This window comes from Ostrinia furnacalis, unplaced genomic scaffold (assembly GCF_004193835.3).
Source record: "Ostrinia furnacalis isolate ACB-3 unplaced genomic scaffold, ASM419383v2 OfSCF0802, whole genome shotgun sequence".
NCBI lineage: Eukaryota > Metazoa > Arthropoda > Insecta > Lepidoptera > Crambidae > Ostrinia > Ostrinia furnacalis.
Genome location: NW_021131041.1, coordinates 924049 through 940926, shown reverse-complemented (window position 1 = coordinate 940926; position 16878 = coordinate 924049). Strand labels below are relative to the sequence as shown.

General features: G+C 33.8%; 1 protein-coding gene across 1 annotated transcript in view; it reads right to left on the bottom strand.

Annotated features, from left to right (window-relative positions):
* Positions 1-16878, bottom strand: part of fry (microtubule binding protein furry) — a 208825-nt gene that overhangs the window by 85032 nt on the left and 106915 nt on the right. The window lies entirely within an intron of this gene.

The following is a 16878-nucleotide window of genomic DNA, read 5'->3' as shown; positions in this document are numbered from 1 at the left end:
AAAATATAAAATTAGATACCCAATTGGCACTTTTTTTTTTCAAAATTCCAAATTCCCAGTAGTCCATACAAAAGGTTGGCTATCAATTTATTTCGCATTTCATTAATGCGGGATATTGGAAGATGGTCACAAATGTTGACTAAAAACTTCGAGGTTTTTTGTCTGGAAGTAAAATAAGTTTTTGTAGGTGTGTAAAAGGTAAAGAAGGTGAGATGAGGTGCACGCAGCCAGGCGGGCAGCGGTGCCGCCTGCCGCCTCGCTGCAGGCGCTGCGGGCAGAGCGGGCTCGAGCGCGCGCCAGCGGCACTACACTACTGCGCCGAGCCTGGCGCACGAGCAGCGTTTGTTCCCATCGCTGGACCAAGGTAAGTCTAGGATTTAAGTCTTTTTCAGGACTCTTTGTATTGTCTGCGACGGTTTGAACGAGGTACACACGTTTACACTCAATTTTTATACATCATTAACGTAAATTTAATATACATTGATGATAGGTTTAAAATAATGCATATTGTATATTTTTGCGACCCCATTATATTATTACAAACAAAAAACTACATAACTTAATAATATACAAATATATGTATACAATAAAAAATAAATCATATTTACACGCGATTACTGTTTTATAGCAAACTCATGTTATGATAAAATTATTACAAGCGCTCTATTTTTACACTACTCCAGTTAATAAATAAATAAAGAAATGACCGTGAAAGTTAGAAATAATTAAGAAATAATACTATTTACTCTTGATCATACACTATTTTATAGCAGCTCATTTAATGATAAAATGACGTTACCAAACGCTCTATTTTTACTCTACTCCAGAGAAATAAATAAATAAAGAAATGATCGAGAAAGCTAGAAATAATTATTGTATATAACATTACTCTTGAGATTACTCAAGTAATGATAGAATGGCGTTGCCAAACGCTCTATTTTATTCTACTCCGGATAAATAAAGAAATTATCGCGAAAGCTAGAAAGCATTCGTGTATATAACATTACTCTTGAGATTACTCAAGTAATGATAGAATGGCGTTGCCAAACGTTCTATTTTTATTCTACTCCGGAGAAAAAAAGAAATTATCGAGAAAGCTAGAAAGCATTCGTGTATATAACATTACTCTTGAGATTACTCAAGTAATGATAGAATGGCGTTGCCAAACGCTCTATTTTTATTCTACTCCGGAGAAATAAAGAAATTATCGCGAAAGCTAGAAAGCATTCGTGTATATAACATTACTCTTGAGATTACTCAAGTAATGACAGAATGGCGTTGCCAAACGTTCTATTTTTATTTTACTCCGGAGAAAAAAATAAATTATCGAGAAAGCTAGAAAGCATTCGTGTATATAAATAACATTACTCTTAAAATTACTAATTTAATGATAGAATGGCGTTGCAAAACGCTCTATTTTTACTCTACTCCAGAGAAATAAAAAAATATCGATCGAGATAGGTAGAGAGCATTCGTGTATATTATATTACTTATAACATTACTCTTGAGATTACTAATTTAATGATAGAATGGCGTTGCCAAGCGCGTCACTTTCGCTCTGCCTCGGCGAGTTGGCCGAGCAAGGCTTCGGCCCGGTGACGTCTCTCATTTGTGATTGGCAGAAGCCAAAGTAGAATCTAAGGGGTTAGTAACGACGCAAATGGAAAAACGCAACTTTCGCGTGGGTAATAATTAATTCGACTTGACAGTCAAAAATCCGTCTTACGGTAGGTTGTGTAACAACATATTTTAGGATAAATAATAAAATAATCTTGAATATCCCTTCCCATCCATACACATACCTTTTGAATTAACGTAAGTTTAGGAACATTTAAATCTAATTCATGTGCCTACAAGCGCGTATTTTAAAACAAAATATAAAAGAATTGTAAACTTTCAATCGACTACTCTTCTCACTAATGTCAATAGGAAAATAATTAGTACATTTTAAGGAAGCTTGAGTTTGGTCGTTGCTGTGTCTAGTCCGAAAAATACCTTTTTTTAGTTTTATTAAACTAAACAATCAGTGGCTATCTACAGAAACTGTTTCGTTTTAGATAATGGATCTATCACTTATGTATGCTTGTATTGCACCCCGTGGCGTGTGAAAGAGACTGATAAAGTCAAAAGTCAAAGTCAAAATTTCTTTATTTGTTTGGACTAATAAATAGTTCTTACAAANGATATCAGTTGTACTCTTTACGTAGTGACCGACCGAATATTCGTTTTCGTTTTCGTTTTCGGCCATTTTCGGCCAAAAAATGGACATTCGGCCATATTTTCGTTTTCGGCCAAAAACCAGCCGAAGCTTCGGCCAAACCGAATATCAAAAATACGTGAATAAGATGGTGACGTTTATCGTTCCGATATCTTCGGGAGTGAATCTGGTGCACTCATGGTTCCAATCAGACTTGAACGGACGAGGTATTGTCACACTCTTGAAGTTGTGAAATGAGGTTACGTTGTAAAGGGTGTCCAGCGAGAATTTTCCAAGTTCAAAATTGAATACAAATAAAACCAAAGAGTTTTCATTAAGTTTAATTGTTTCAAAATAGAGTCTAATGCGGATTTGAAATACGTCACGAGTCACTGGTCGGGAGCCTACAGTACCTCTAGTAGGAAAAACTTTCGAGTTCGTTTCGTTGCGTATTCAAAGTGTCATCGAAAAATTTTGTATGAAAAATTAAACAGCGCCCCCTATATTATAGCCGCCCTAGGGGGCGCTGTTTAATTTTTCATACAAAATTTTTCGATGACACTTTGAATACGCAACGAAACGAACTCGAAAGTTTTTCCTACTAGAGGTACAGAGCGTTCGCAGTTGAGCATTATTAGAGTATTTGAAATGTATTGTCGAATGATCAATGAATGTCTGATACCACAACTGCATCCCGGTCAACTACGTAACTCTATTTCAGCAAAAAGGTGTCTCACCACACACGGAGAGTACCTCGATGGAGACACTGAGGACCATTTTTTTTTTTCAAATAAATGATCAGCAAGTACTGGTCACCAGATCTCACACCATGCGACTTTTTCTTGTGGAGATATCTCAAGTGAAAAGTTTACAGTCCTTAAATAATTCAGGTTCTGTAAGAAAATATCCGCCGTGAAGTTGCAGGAAAATTATTAGCGCGATTTGCTCTCGCATAGTTGCGAATGTAAGGGTCCGGCTGTGAGAGTGCCTATAGTAAAACGGGCATCATTTAAAAGACATTGCCTATAAAAAATTAAATCCGCATTGTTAAACTCCAGTTTGCATTAGTAATAAATAATAAAAAATCATTAATTTATTTGTTGAATACATTTTTGCAGGAATACATTTCAGGTGATCCGTCTGCTCGTTTGCCTCCTATCACATAAAAAAAAAAGTTGAAAAATTCCCACTGAACCCCACTTTTATTTCTTCTTCACTTCCCAATATTTCAATATACACCGGAAATAATATTCTACTAAGAATTCATAATTATTTTTTTGTGTCTTAATGCCGGTTTTCTTTAATCAATCCTTATCAAAATCAACTATAAAACATCATTATGTTTTTGGTCAAAACATTAACGGTTTTCAAAGTTTTACATAATTTCAGATTGAAATTTGAGAGTTGAAGGTCATTTTCGTTTTCGTTTTCGTTTTCGGCCGAAAATGAGACTGCAGCCGAAGCTTCGTTTTCGTTTCCGTTTTCGGCTGAAAATCCATATTCGGTCGGACACTATCTTTACGTTTAAAAGATTAAAAGTTTTAGTGATATCTAATGGAGTAATATGTTTAAAAGAGAAGTGCGAGTCACAGGGTGTCACGTGGGTTTTCAATATTTCTTCGGCCTCGGAGGGAGATGATAGTGCCAATATTGAGTTGAAATTGCCTAGCCTTAGAATAACTTGTCCCAACATATTTGTAACTTATGGCGCCAGGAATTGGGTCCTCTTTTCATTTGATAAAACTATAAAACATATCCATTTAAACACCACATCCCAACCATCATGAAACAAGTAGACTCATCGCTATTAAAAGATAATTCTTCTGAAGGTATTTCAAACTTCCATTGTAGTTTCTGTTGACGGGCAATTACCATCCATCAAGCATTAGTTTAGGCTACTGTAGCCTCGTATCATTGAACGAAACTCAAAAGTAGACACAAACTCAAGTTAGATTCAAGTCTTTGATTGATTGAATTCCATTTGAACAAAATCGCAGGCTTAGATCGTTTCTTTAGTGTGAATTTATACTTGAGTGTCATTTTGTGATACGGGTCTCAGATTTCTGCATTCAATAGGATATACCTATTTCGGTAGAAATTGTATAGCATATAAAATATGTAACATAATAATAGCGTAAGGCTTCTTCCATAGCTTTTAGGCTTCAGTAAAACGAACTCCAATAGTGATTCTCCTTCTGTAAACACCCTGGATAAACTTCTAAAATAATAATAAATAGCAAGTAAACGTAATTTAGTAACCGTGCCCGGATATGGCAGGAGTCTCACTCGAGGTTGTGAAAAAATTTGGAATTAACAGAAGAGATATTTTTATATGCAAAAGCTGTGGAACCTCTACTTTTTAAGGGTTTATTTACCTACGTTACAAAAGCTAGCTTATATACTGTACTTGCTCTATCACAAAACATAATATAATCACGTGTCACGCCATCAAAAACACTTTTGTCTGATTGATGGCATAAATATTTATCAAGCTCAAAGTAACTGTATGTTGTGTAATCTATATTAATGCCAAAATACTTGTACCGAAACAAAACAGACAGATTTTCAACTACATCAAGAATCTATTTAATTGCGATGTGTGGGTTTTTCACCGCACGATCAAATGAATCGTTTCAAAGTAAATTGCAACAGGGCTTGATTGCTATTGATTTCTATTTAACAAAACCTACAATCTAGAGTGGGCGCTAAATTGAGTGATAATGGCTGTCAATTAGGGCGCATATAGGGCGCGCGCCGGCTTTGGCCTGGATAGGGTACTTAATACTCAATATTTTATTGCATCCAATATGAAGGTAATTGGGCACTTCGTAGTGCCCCAAGCGCACTAGCTTAAGGTTTCAGGCTGGCACTGATAAGAGAAAAAATTTACCATAGCATTTTTTGTAAAGATAAACTTTGTTCTGTAAACAATAACATCATGGAATAATATCAAAATAAAATTAATGTGCACGCCACACTACTTCAAAATAATGTCAACTGTTGAAACGTAGCACCTCATAAAATATTCCGTGTGGCATCGGTAGGATATCATTAGCCTGCCTATCCCAACAGCCAAGTGCGCGAGAGCCGGCGGTCGGGCAGCCTGTAATCAGGCGCATAGTCTACAGTCGCGCGCGCGCGCCACCACTAGTCCATTGTTCAAGCCAAGTAGATGGCCTGTGCCAAGAATACGCTCCACGGCAACTTACCAACATAAGCTTTTGTGGGTAATGAACCCTTTGGAAATCGAGGTTCCTCGGCCTATATACCGAAATAGATGTGTAAAGATTTCCCCGAATAAGTATATAAAAAAGAAGGTCTAATAAAAATTCTGAGTATGTCGATTGAAAGTTACCTCATTAGGTTTTTTATTGAATTAGTGTATGATGGTATTATAGGAATTATTTTCTTGTAGAATAAATCGACGAAATAAACGACTTGAAAGTTGAAGAAAGTTTTCTAAATTAGGGTAAACCAGAGAGTGATTGCCAACTGGTAGTGATTGCCCGCTTTAAGAATAATATTGTCAGGTGCTGACTTTGAATCACTCTAGTTAGATTTGAATTTACTAAGTAGATGGCTCCGAGATCAATGTACAGTAGATTTAAAATTTACAATAGGAAACACTAAAAAAAACAGTTATGGCGGATTTTGTCAAGACGGGTGAAAATGTTACTCAAATAGGTAAAGACTTTAACAATTTTACTAAGGAATTACTTGCTTAGAGGTTAAATTTTTTTTGCAAGTTATTTAATATTCAAGTAATGGTGTATAGTCATGATGAAATTATAAGTGTTTTTTCCATTATCAATGAAAATAACTGATAAAATTTGATTTCTAACGGTCATTTTAAGGGTGGGTAATCACTGCACGTAAATCTGTATATTTTTAGTTATTGCCCACCATCATTTCAGTTATTGCCATAAAGATTTCGAAGTAAAATAAGCATTTTAGTTAAAATTAAAATTGTCTCTACCTGTAGCGGAGAATAATGTTGTGGCAGGCCTTTGTTCAAACGATCATAGCAAATGTTGTGATAGGGATAGAGACATGCGATTTTTGGTTTTACAAAGATAATACGATAGAAAATAATACAAAGTAATAAAAACCACCGGTTATAGGGGCATTTTTTGGAGAAATTTATAAAATAACCAAAAAAACACGAATTTTTAAGCAGATTTTTTTCAAAAAGTATCATTTTTTTATTATTTGTTGGCATTTTTTGTGTATTTTATGTATTTTTTTAGTATCGCCTGTTATTTAGCATTATTACTGTTTTTATTTTATCAGGATATACCGCTTAGTTTAAAAGTTATTAAGTATTCTTTACAATAAGAAATTTGAAGAAAAAAAATTCTATAAAAAATTAAAAAAAAATCTCAAAAAATTTTTGACCTCTTTTTTGTCGATAAAAATAGGTCTAGTTTCATCTATTTTCATATGTACACTTTAACGTGACTCACACTGTATATTAGGAGTACAATGATGGAAGTATTACGTACTTTAATATCATGGTAAGATTAATCGTATCAGCGTGAGCTATCAGCTCTTTTCATTGAATCCATAGAGTTTAATAGGTACCTTAGATTACAGTATAATCAACCTCTTCATTGTATATAACATTATCGTGGTATTATCTAAACTTGGTCTCATATTAACCAATTATAAGTTTTCTTAAATAACTTAAAGAAAACAAACTTGGCAATTATACAATGGGAGGTTACAGAGTTAGGTTAGTATATGAGTTTTTGTAAATCTACTGTAATGTATATGGTATGCAATAAAGTCCAGACAAGAGTATTGAGTAGGTAAATAGGGCTCGTAGGAATAAGTACTTTTAATTCTATATCATAGAGATAAAAGCGCATCATGCGTTAATAAATAGGTATTATTGAAATTTCATTCTAGTATCTAAAATCTACCAAAATATTGCAGCTATTTAAGGTTGCTGTAACGTTACGTTTAATGAAACCAATTCGAATAAAACCATTCTACCAGTGAGCTTGACACGGAACACTTAGCATCCAAAATGAAATAAGATCACGACAGATTTAACCGAATCCTAACGATGAATGACGGATCTAGGCGGCTATAAAAGGTCTAACTTTTTTGAATGCCCTAAAAGCGACAAATAACTGCTCGACTCACGTCCCCATATAGGTTCCACTTTTCAACTTGTCAATGTAAAATGGCTTTTCAGGTTAACGAAATAGGCTCGGCTTGAAAATAGAAATAGACCACGTCCAACTAGTTTCCAGTTTGACTAGATTGAATTTATAGTATACCTCTTGTTCGATACGAAACGGGCCGTGGACAAAGATAGAATGAATCACACATTTAGTTTGACTTAGTTTAGAACCTGGGCAAGTTGTACATGACACCGCTGACAAAACACACAAATTAAGGATTCAGCGCGCGCACTGGCTTCGAGAGGAGTTTAGCGCGGCTTTATTATTTAACTCAACTCTTTGAGCAATTACACAATCGTTAGACATTTGTTGAACAACCAACTCGCAATCAAATTACGAAGATGATGAAGATTTTGCATTCAACGGAAAATTATCAGATATTCTCATTCTTCAAGTTTGAAGAAGATGGAATAATTTTCTTATACTTTGCATTGCATTTACTTTAATTTACTTGCAATTTACAATTCTTCAAATCTTGTCTGAAATAGTATTCTTATTCTTAGATACTAAGTAGGTTGAGCTGTTTTGTAGGTTTATAGTCTCTAACGAGTAGAATACTAATGCTAATATTATAAGGAGGAAAGATTTGACTGTTCGTTTGTTTGGAGGGAATAGGCTCCAAAACTACTGCCCCCAATTTGAAAAATTCTTTCACCATTAGTATCCAAATGATTTTCTAGAGTAACATAGGTTATAAATTAATATTATAAATTATTTTTAAAAAACATTAATCAAAAAACTTCGAAATTTTACTGTACATAATAAATAAATTAGGTATTTCCCTTGCCATTTTCCGCAATTTGGTAGGTACTTCACGTAACACCTTACCTACATTAATCGAAGTTCCCCGAGCTATTGTTAAATATTGCGATTTTAGAGATATTTTAAGACAACTTTTTACTGGCGGTAGAAGTTTGTAGGAACAGCTCGTACAATATAAAAAAACAAAAAATCATCTTAAGGCATGATCCATGTCACAATTTTTAAAATGTTTGTAATTTATGCAGGTTACTTTTGGTAAATAGTTGGAATAGACCCGAACCATTGTTATGGACTTAACAAATTAAGTCATTTTAGGATTTAAATTTGCAAAGTTCAAACGAATAACAAGGAGTAAATTAAGACTCTTGTCTTTTAATTAACGAGGGAGGTTTTCCAGATTCCCCACTGTTTGAAGTTTCGTGGTCGCGCCTGTACTCTTTGTTTACAACATTCTTGCTTGTTCGAGGGAAAGTAAATGTTTTTGTTTCATTCCTGTGTTTATCAACGCAATCTCAAGATTTTCTAATATTATACGGGGCGTATAATATATGTATTATTATTTTTTATATTAACGAATCTGAATATTTAAGAGCCAATTATGACAAACAGGTTAGGTACAGTAAAATCATAACAATATAAGCCGATGGAGCTACAATTTTTTTAAGGTTTTTAGACTGCAATAGTTTAAATGGAAGATAAGTATATAGGTACAAAAAAGATTACACAATATTTGTCTAAGTCTTTCTTAAGCCGGGTCTCCAGCTCGTGTTTTGTTTGTTTACATCGTTCTTGCGAAGACACGCTACCATCCATCTACCACCGTCTGCTTCGGCGACTCTTCTTCTTTTTAATCAGTGAATAAATAGTTATTAAATAAATTAAATAAATAATAAAGCAAATATTGTAAAAATATAAAGTGGTACATTTAAGATAGAAGTTTCTGTTTGTTCGTTAAGCTAGCAATAACAACCTTCCCGGATACACAGGGTCATCACGAAGCATAGGACGGATTTATACAAAATTATACGAGTACATTTTAAGATAATATTAATTTGTATCAATAGGTAAATAGGTACTGTAGGAAAAACTAAATTAAGTATGAAATAAGAAATAACGTTAGTTAGAGAACTAAATTAGTTTTGAAAGTAAAACACAAAAAAAACATCTTCGAAGCTAAGAACTAAATTCTTTAAAAAAGATTTCAGTAATAATATTTTTGAAATTATAATTTTCATGGCTGGATAGAGTGGAAACCTATACCTCCCTCAAACTTCTAAGAATACAAATAGAAGTAAACATAATGATGTTTAATACAATACAAGCAGTAAAAATTAAAATTAAAGTTAACGTATAGTTTGGACACCAACCAAGTAGGGTGTTCTGTTTAAGACATTTAGGATACACACATTTACGACAGGCATTTAATTTATTTTCAATATAGGGAACATCACTTAACGGCATGGGTTCTGGCAATATTAAATAGGTACTTCTTTTTAAATTGTTCCGCTGTCACCGATGCACTTCCTGCATCTGGTAAAAAATTGTGAATCATTCTGCAACAAAATATTAGACAGCTGCATATAACTTGACCACTGGAGACGATCTCCCTTGGAACTGGACAGCTTCGATTTGTTACAGTTAAACATTTAATTCGAGTAATAATAATATCGTAAAATGCCTTTTCCAATAACGAAAATTGATTGAACGCCTCTCTAAATGATGTAAGATCCGCGGAACTGTCCGTGATATCCTAAGGTAAAGCGTAAAACATGTCTAAACAACAGTAGTTTACATTAGTGTTAGGAACATAATATTTTAGTCAGTATTGATGCAAATCATTAACACAAGCGGCTTAACCTTTTTTGAAAATGATTGAATCTAAAAAGATCTGCTACTGAAATAAATATGATCAAAGCATTACTTGAACCTTTTTAAGTAACTTTCAATCTCATTAGCGGCAGTTTTCGCAAATTTTTTTCTGATTTCGAAAAGTACAAATCTAAATGTTTAAATTAAACTATACAGTAATTATACTACGAGTAAAGCAATATTTAAAATAAAGCTCATCTTTTGACTTCCGGTTCTTCATAGGATGTAGACATAACGCACACCGAACATTCGTTGTAGAGTCCTCGAAAGATGTGCACTTGTATGAATTTGCACAAGATCACAAATAATAACGCATTTTTAGCCGTCAAGCCCATGAGGCTAAAGGCTAAGTCAACCACACTTTTGGACAAACTTCAGTTCATGAACTACACACTGACATCATACTACGGTAACTGTTTCAAACTATAATACTTATGTTCTTTGCACTAAGATAAAATACTGTTGGCTTACCCTACTTCTCTATTTTTTAAGTAAACGTAAAAAACCTAGTTAAGTAACGTGTAAATATCACAATAATGAAAAGCATCCTGTGATATCCAGATTAGCTAGTTGCATTGATCACGCGCTGTCGCCACTTCGCACATTCCGCGTGTGTTTCACACTCACACTCACCACACCACTCCACATCTAAATTACAATCACATTTTAGAAACGTTATACGTTTACATCATTCACTTTTCATGTTTACATTTTATAATAGTATAGTAAGATAATAAGGTACTTTATTAAAATTTTGTGATTGCAGTGAATAATTTTATCATTTGTAATTAAAGCATGTCTCAACCCATTTTTAAAAATAATTTGAGACATAATAATTTCAACGTTAAGATAAAACATGCACCATACTAGACAGTGTGATAGAGAGCTCGACCTATGCCTTTAAAGGGTTAATACTAGAGATCATTAGCGACCAATTTAGTCCAGTGAAAATAAAATACAAAAAAAAATTATTCAGATCTCTGAAGCAGGTAAGTAATGAAAGTTTTGGATTAGTGATTTTTTTATACAGATCACAAATACAATAGTTTAATACCTAACAATTAAAAATTCTGAAAAATTTCTGTCACAAGTCCGTAATCCAGTTTTGGCGTCTGGTTCACTGGATCTGACTTGTTGCTATAACCTCTAGTATAACCCTTTTCAAGGAATAGGTCGAGTTTTCCTGTCATACGGTAGAATATCGGTTGATCTGCTCCTAGCATATTCTAGGAGCCCCAAGTGGGCGCTCTTGGGATATTTCTAGGAGCCCCGAGTGGGCACCGGGGCAGAATAGGCCTACCGTCTTCCTGCGACGAGTCGTAAGAAGCGACTGCCGCAGGACGCCCGAGTACACGAGACAGCACACGTTCCTGACATACACCTAAGGAATCACAAGAACATCAACTATCGGCGCCTATTTCTAACATCTTACAGGTGGAAACAAGCCTAAGAACATCTTAACAGATGAGAATCTTGCTTCAATAAATCACCGGACTCACTAACCAGCCAAGTGTGTCTAAACGTCGACGTCATTATCATCATGGACGTAAGAATAAGGAGTGATGCCGAAGCAGGATTGCCATCTCCTGAATCATCCACCTGCACTATAATTATCGTGTACTCATGCGCAATCTCGGGATCTCGGTACAGTTGCGTGGTCGCCGCTTAGATCAGCTAAAGGTTCACACGCAGAGCTGTATGCGACGGTTTCGCTGTCGTGAAATGCTGAAGCCGCCCCTGTGCTAAAATATCCACGCACTTCGTCCAAGAAGGCTGGGATGTGAGTGGATCGGTGAGTGGGCCGGTTAGCGACCGGATGACCTCAAGCTTTAATTCTTGCTAAAACAACGATAAGCAACGGACGCGGTGATATCCCCAACTCAGCGAAAGTAACGAGATACCGATATTAACTCAATACTATTTAAATACCGGATCATCTCAAGTTTTTTTACATTTTATAAAATGAACCATTTGAGGACTTATATTTAAGGTTTTTACCAAATTCAAGAACACTAAATAAAGTTTTGAAAAAAAAAAACAAAAAAATATGACAAAAAGTAAAAAAAAAAATACAAAAAAGTTGAAAAAAGAAAAAAAGTTACTAAATAGGTTTAGGTAATAAGTAACTTACTAAGTTTTTGAAAAAAAAAACAAAAAAAATAAAATAAAATATGACAAAAAAATTAAAAAAATACAAATAAGTTATAAAAATATAAAAAAGTAATTTTTAAATAGGTTAAAGTAATAAGTACCTAGCTAAGTTGTAGAGGGAAAAAATAAAAGTAGATTATCTACAAAAAAAAAATGCATAAAATATTAAAAAAAAAAAGAAAATAAAAGCCGTTTGTCAATAGGTATAAATAGTAAAAATAGGTATAAATAGTAAAGTGTAAACAGTAGAGTAAGTGTAAATAGTAGAGTAAATGTAAATAGAAAAGTTTAAATAATTAAACTAAAAAGGTGAAAAATAAAAATGTGAAGTAAATAAATAGCTGTTCGTATATGTAAATTACATAAAGATGTAAAGAGGAAAAAAGAGGAATGAAAAATGTAAAAAAAACACGTCGTCTAATCTAGTAAGAGTAATGAATTAAGATGAATTAAATAGTGGTTGAGTAAAATAGCCACAGATATAAAAATTTAAAAATAGCAAAATAATACCCCATTAAAAAATCTCAAAACAATTAAAATCAATTTATAAAATGTCATTAGCTGTTTATTGTAAGCTTAAAATTATATGATTCAAACGAAATATATCAAATAAAATCAAAATATTATTTACTCACGCTCTTGATGTGCTACTGATACCATGCAAAACTGATAGATAACATTTTAAATGGCGGAATCTGGGCAAAATGACGAACGATTTCGTAAGCGTTGCGGGACATACTTATTAGATCGTACTTAAACGCCAAGGCCCTGCAGCGGGCTTCTCTGTCTTATTCGGAGTAGAGGTCGCGGATAGGGCTACAAACTGATTAGACTGGAAAGCTTCAAGAGAGTTGGCGTCGGAGGGATCCTAAGGGGTCAGCGGTGGCGCTTCCATCCTTGAAATTGTAGGTCTTACGGCAAAAAATGCCATGTTCATAAAATAGGATACTTTAAATTTTTGATTCTTGTAGTCAAGTTAATCTTACAGGTAAAATGTAGGTAAAATAACCAACGCCTTTGCAAGCGTTGCGGGAAAATACTTATTGGATCGTACTTAAGCGTCAAATCCTGCTGCGGGCTTCTCTGACTTATTCTGAAGAATTTATTATTATTATTGTTACGTTTTCTTTATTTTTACTCGAAGTCCCTATGGTCTTCGGTTTTAACCATAACTCACGGGCTCATGCCAAATGAGTTACGTTTTCAGAATTGATAGCGGAGTTGGAGTCGTCCTGCATGAACTTTCTGACGATACGACAGGTGTTGAGAATCGCAGCCTTTTGCATAGTCATATAAATATTTTTTAAATTATTATTCGGAGTAGAGGTCGCGGACAGGGGCTATATACAGATAGGGCTGGAAAGCCCAGGAAAGTCAGCGGGGGGCACTTTCAACCTTAAAGTATTTAATAAGTAGAATACTGTAAATTTTTAATTAGGTAATGCTTGTAGGCTAATAAATCTAAAATCCGTAGAGGGGTTCAGTATTTCTATCATCTCGTCACTTACGCTATTTTAACTAAGGTTGTAAACAGAGGTTGATAATTATAATGTGACTTAGAGTAAACGTATTTTAAGAAAATAAGGCTAGTGATCATTTACCTCATGGCTGTGTCTACTTCCGTGGATTATGTGTCTTATTATTAGTAATATTTTTTACATTTTTATTCAATATTATATTATAGTTGAAACGAAATTTTCTTGGTAATTTGTCATTCAATCGTTCACTTACGTCACTAACTATATTGATAGGGCCTAATTTAAGGCCTCTTTACTTTGCCTCAAAATTACGAAAAACCTATAAAGAAAAACCGCGGGGTTGCCGGTTCGCACAACGTAGCGATGTTCTACGTTTTTGTCAGAAAACATATCTAAAAACCATCCCACGTGTTCTTTGTTTAATTTCATTGACAAGAAACCATATAAAGGCGCACTCCTTACCCTTAATTTAGTTAAAAAGATTAGATTAAACAAATTTGACTATGACAATTCAAATTCCATTAATATTAGACCCTATGTCAAATAACTAGCATACATAGCAAAATAATAAGGTTTGTTTAATACAGCTTATTGGGAACAAATTGGAAGAAAAATATAATAAATGATATGTTTACCAAGATTTTATGTAAAGCACAATAATTTAAAAAGCACTAAGTTTGAGGTTATCTATCGGGCACCCGCTCGAATAATAAGTGCACAATCTAGCCCTGGCCTATTCCACTAACTCAAATTTATCTTGACATTTTTATGAACACGAACAGCACCTACGACACAGTAGCCTGGCTGCTGTTTTTGTTAGATATCTCGTAAGAATACGTAGAATAAATATGACTCCCATTCAGAGGGTGAGGAGTGTGATCTCCCTTTGTTTGGTTTTTTGTCGATGAAAATCAACAAAAAATACCTGGGTAAAGTATCGAAGTCCGATGTTAAACACACTTTATAGACCTTTACACAGAACATGTCATAGGTACCATACAAAAATTATGTTGGGCACATTGTACAATTGGTCGTCACGGCGGGATAGAGGGCGGTTTTACTACTCCCCATTTAAGATCTCCGCTGTCTATGTCTGCGATTTGGGGAAATTCAATTTTATTATCTTCATATCTTTTTCTCAGTTTTTCAACGTCTTTTTGTCTCCCCCTACTAGATCACCGCTGGTAGTCTTTTAGGGGAAAAAGAAAAAAACGCTTATTGTTTTTGGAACATGTTTTACAATTTGACTACTTTAGAAAGTCATCAGCCACTTTCTCGTAGTTTTTTATAAACTATTTGGACACTATCCCAGGGTGAATGAGAACTACTACCACTAAGATATGATTTCGTAGCCAACTCCACGCAGAAGCAGCAGGCACCATGTGTTTGCAGCACTAGTAGTTTCTATGTAAATACATAGCAGGAAATCCATGCAACAGCATCTTTTATAAACAAGCATAGAAACCAGTACTTCGCGGAGACGCGTCATCTGGTGCTTCTAACTTGTATCTTACAACAACAATTATTGCAATAATACAGTTTACTGATTAAGTACTATTATGGTCATGTAGGTATCATATAGTAGGTAATCGGTGTAAGTAAAAAGTGTAAAATATAAAAACAATAAAAAAAAACTAAAAAACAAACAAAATGTATAAAAAAAAACTTTAAAACTACAAAAAGAAAAAAAAAACATAAGCAGCATCGTCTCATCTCGTCTTGAAGTAATTTATTAAGATAATAATACTCATGTTTATAGCCTGACCAGGAACATAAAAACCCTGGCATACTGGCGCGTCAATTGCATTTGATAGTGCAACACTGAGTACAGTCGTACCTGTGTTAAATTAATAGGCTAACTTTATGTATCAGGATTCAGGATTACAGGCTAATTTGATATTTTCATAAATTAACGAAAAAATATTATTATAGGTAACCTGATTTAAATAAATTAAATGAAACCATCAATCGAGCTAGTAGAATTTATTTTATTATTCATCAATAATCAAAGTCAGAACTTGAATACTCAACTGCAATGTCTGCTCATGAACGCTTCAAACTCGGTACTTCTTTCCCAATCCCATAAAATTCAACACTTAGAAAGTGACAATTTTTTTTAAAATAGGGAGTTAAAACAAACCACAGCTAATTTTCATAGTGGACTGTACTATACGATAAACATGTCAGTCAATTTGACAACCTTTGTCGAAAACATTATTCAATGAAAATATTGTCCGAACCCTTAGTATTTCTCTTCGACAAATACTTTAACACATTTTGAACCACTTTTCTTTCACGACTATAAAAATATTTTAGCAATTTAATTCATAAAACCAATTGCGCACATTTAAAATAAAGTTTGTTTACACTTTGACAGCAATAGACTGACCATGACTGACATGCAAGGTGACATGTCAATGAAGTTTTCAGTTACTGTTGCCATTAAAAGAAATTAGTACCATTAGTTTTCCGCAACATGGCGAGGGTTTTTATGTTCCTGGTCAGGCTATAAATAGTACACAAGAAATAATATCTACTTAGTAAAGATACCTGTACATCTTGTATTATACATAGTCATTTAAATTTAATAACCTAACAAAAAACAAAAATAAATTACAAACAAAAATTATAAAAAAACTACAAAATTACAAAAAGAAGAAAAAAAAAAACATAATTAGTAGCATCGTCTCGTCTCGTCTTCTACCTGCTTACTAAATGCTTAACTGATAGGGGCCTTGGTGCTATTATTTTGCCATCACAATTTGTGTTGTGTTGCTTGCTGTGAAGAAGTTGCATAAATACTGCCATAATATTGGTTATTATTATGTTATTTTCGATGTTATTTTCAAATGTTATACCAAGTTGGCAAGTCAGGGTTTTAGTAGTGCTATAAATAGATGAGCTTTGTAACTTTAAGTTATTTGTTATCGCTTGAGATTATTTAAAACACATATAAATAATTTAAATTACAATTAACTTTATGTAAATATATTTTAATTGTTTCTCCTAGTTTCGTCAGCTTTGTTTTCACACTTTCTCTGATCGTAATACCAGCACCAGCATCTCAAGTAGATTTTCCTTACTTCGCGTTTCTATGCCGAATTAAACAATTTACTAAAATAATAGAATTTTACAGTTACATACTTTTAGTAGTTGAGGGACCTATGTGATAAAAATATTATGAATGTGTAAAATTGTACCTCATTTTGTACTTTCGTAATTTTTTTAGGTT